This window comes from Bubalus kerabau, chromosome 11 (assembly GCF_029407905.1).
Source record: "Bubalus kerabau isolate K-KA32 ecotype Philippines breed swamp buffalo chromosome 11, PCC_UOA_SB_1v2, whole genome shotgun sequence".
NCBI classification, from domain to species: Eukaryota; Metazoa; Chordata; class Mammalia; order Artiodactyla; family Bovidae; genus Bubalus; species Bubalus kerabau.
In genome coordinates this window covers 93,452,086-93,455,582 of record NC_073634.1, presented here as the reverse complement: position 1 = coordinate 93,455,582, position 3,497 = coordinate 93,452,086, and the positions used below count along the sequence as shown (strand labels likewise).

At 44.1% G+C, this 3,497-nt stretch overlaps 1 non-coding gene across 1 annotated transcript; it reads right to left on the bottom strand.

Moving 5' to 3' along the window:
* Positions 1-209: 209 nt before the first annotated feature.
* On the bottom strand, positions 210-281 carry TRNAY-GUA (transfer RNA tyrosine (anticodon GUA)). The gene has a single exon. It is a non-coding gene; the product is annotated as a tRNA-Tyr (tRNA).
* Between the last annotated feature and the right edge of the window lie 3,216 nt (positions 282-3,497).

The following is a 3,497-nucleotide window of genomic DNA, read 5'->3' as shown; positions in this document are numbered from 1 at the left end:
TGCAGGAAAGATGAGGACCTAATTTGTATGCCTAGTTTCCTGCAGTTCCAAGGGGGTCTCCAGGATTCCACTGAAAGTGAAAGTGAAGTCGCTCAGTCGTGTCTGACTCTTTGTGACCCCATGGACTGTAGCCTACCAGACTCCTCTGTCCATGAAATTTTCCAGGCAAGAGTACTAGAGTGGGTTGCCATTTCCTTCTCCAGGGGATTGTCCCAACCCAGGGATTGAACCTGGGTCTCCTGCATTACAGGCAGATGCTTTTCCATCTGAGCCACCAGGGAAGCCACTGAACCAGGCATCAAATGATGGGTGGTCCTTTGTTGAGGACCTGAGAGTCCCCTGAGAAAAAGGACCAAGGAGATGCTGGAACTGACTTTCCAACCAGGGTATTGAAAAATAGAGGTTTCCATAAAGGAGCAAAGATTTTTCCTGGAATCTTCTCAAAAAGAAAATGTAGCACATTTTATTTGGACTGTAAAGAAACTTACATTAAAAAATGCTTGCCTTACTTCTAAATTAGATGTGGTACCAGGTAATGGGGTAAATGGGCAGCCTGCAGGTTTGGGAGGCAGAGTAGTCTAAATCGTCAATCCTCCTGTGAATGGCCTCATGCCCCAGGTAAGCTCTGTTCTGTGGGTTCACCTGAGAGTGAGGGCAGCGACCTTTTTCACAGCTCTCTGGGAGGACCCAATGAGATGCTGCATATCACCTGCCCTGTTGACCTTAATATCGTGAGTCAATTGTAAATGGAGAGATGTTCAAACCCATTAATACATCACCATTTTCCATCACATCTAAGTAAGTAAGGTTTCCTTTTTGGAAACAAACAAGGGTGTACAGACTTTAATATAAAACCCCATTCCCAAATAAGCATACAAACCTTAATAGAAACTTAAGGAAAAAAATATTGAATAATTGAATAATAAATAGAACAGCATATAGATGAATTAAGAGCCCAGGAATGAGCACCATATGGGTGAGAATTTGCTTAAAATACACACAGGGCTTGGAGGGAGGGGGGCAGAAATAGAAGATTGTTGGCAAAAAAAAAATATGCTTTGGGATGATGCCAAATTTGAAAACATTTGAATAAATAATTTAAGCTTAGGGAAAGTATAGAAAGATTTCTCTCATCATCCTAGATAAATGAGAGAGAAGAAATGTAGGTGTAGATCCAGAAAACTCACAGTGAACATGCAGGCGTTTTGGCAGAAACTAGTTTGGCGTTGGCTTGGCCAGATTCAGAAACAAGACCCTTCCTCTAGGATGTTGCTGTTTAGCACACAGCACTCCGTTGAATGCTTGCATGTAGAGGCATCTTTCACTTTAGTTTCAGCATAAGCTCCTCCAGGATTCAAGTAAGGGGTGTGCCTGGCACATAGGACACCTCATACCTGTGTAATAAGAGCCTGCACCTGTCTTTTCTGCAAAAAGGACATGAGATCCTCCTAGAATGTCGGTTCACAATCACATTCTTTTTGTTCAGTCCACTGTCTCACTTTTCATTTTCATATTCTCTGCTGTTGTGTGTGAATATGGAAATGTGCCTTACTTTCACTCGTTTTAACCAGGACAATGACTTCATTTAAATAGGCATCATTCTCCCAAATATTTTGGTCCTGGGCTCAAGAATCTATTATATTTCAAATAAAACATGTACAGGGAGATATAATTTTGTGTTAACTGTGCACTGACTTTCAGGTTAGAACTCATTGACATCCATTCTTTGGTACTGTGTGGTCAAGTTCAGTTCAGTTGCTCAGTTGTGTCTGACTCTTTGTGACCCTGTAGACTGCAGCACGCCAGGCCTCCCTATCCATCACCAATTCCTGGAGCTTGCTCAAACTCATGTCCATCAAGTTGGTGATGCCATCCAACTATCTCATCCTCTGCCATCCCCTTCTCCTCCTGCCTTCAATCTTTCCTGGCATCAGAGTCTTTTCCAATAAGTCAGCTCTTCGCATCAGGTGGCCAAAGTATTGGAGCTTCAGCTTCAGCATCAGTCCTTCCAATGAATATTCAGGACTGATTTCCTTTAGGATGAACTGATTGGATCTCCTTGCAGTCCAAGGGACTCTCAAGAGTCTTCTCCAGCACCACAGCTCAAAAGCATTGATTCTTCAGTGCTCAGCTCAAAGAAAGCACAACCTTGTGGTCAAAGATAAACACCATTTTGGGTTGGAAAGAAGTCAGTTGTGTCCTCACTGTCCAGGGAGAGATGATCCTTCATTTCTTCACCCTCGCTGCCCTCAGAGCACTGACCTAAGGTTTCCAAGGCTGAAGTCCCATTTCTGAAATCAGAGGAAGTCTGTTTGTGTCCCCAGCACTCTGCGCCTGCTCCAATTTCCCAAATTCTCAGTTACTCACTCATGGTGCTCTGCACTGAGCACCTACTGTGTGGCTTGGCACGCATCATGGGGGGTCTCAGTTTACAGAGCCTCTGCCTTGAGAAGCCCCCGCCTGCCCCTGGAGCATGCACGGTGCGTACTCAAGAGGCTTTAGAAACACAAGAACAGCAGACAGGTGGACTGTGCTTTAGCACCTCACGTGGCCCTTTGCTGCTCACTGGATGTCAAGACAAATAGAACATACAACAAAAGTACAAGCTATCCAACCTGCTCTCCCCGTTATGCCTTTCTTGCGGATCATTCTATAAGCTATGTGCTCTGTCGCCTTGAGGAAAGTAATTTGTTTTTATCAGTGCAAGTTATAATACTTCTTCCAGGGATTTCTGTTTCTAAGAGATTCTAATGACTCACCAGTCTTTGGTGAGTAGATTCTGTGACCTGGTCGCTGGGGCCTTCATGATCTGGGGTTAAATCTCTCCTTTTTTTTTTTTAACGATTCAACCAAAGTGATGGAGTCCACACTGTGCTTTTCCCAACTCTGCGTCTCTGTTCACTCTTCTTTTTTCTTGCACAGAATGTCCTCTGTCTTCCTTTGTGTCTTTGCTCCTCCTCTCTGGACCCACCCAGTTCTTAAAGTGCTGAGTCATCCTTCATCTGCACACCTGGACCAGCTAACAGCCTGGTAGTGAGATGCTGATTTCAGGAAGCCTTGGCTGTGGATCTTGGAGCCTCCAAATTTTGGGTGGATTATTTTCTCTCACTGATCCTCAAATTTCTTCACCTGTAAAATGGGACCAGCAGTGCTTATTTCTGAGTTACTGCAGGCGAGATTAAATAAGATGAAAGTTGCTCAGTGGTGTTCAACTCTTTGCAACCCCATGGACTGTAGCCCACCAGACTCCTCTGTCTCTGGGATTCTGCAGGCAAGAATACTGGCATGGGTTGCCACTTCCTCCTTCAATGGATCTTCCAAACCCAGGGATTGAACCCAGGTCTCCTGCATTGCAGGCAGATTCTTTACCATCTGAGCTACCAGGGAAGCTATCTACATGCATTCAGTGCTACTCAAAGTCTTTGTTTTAGTTATTTTTATATTTTTTAACTCAACGAAAAGCAGGTTCTTGTAATTCAAGACACTGCTCTTCTTTT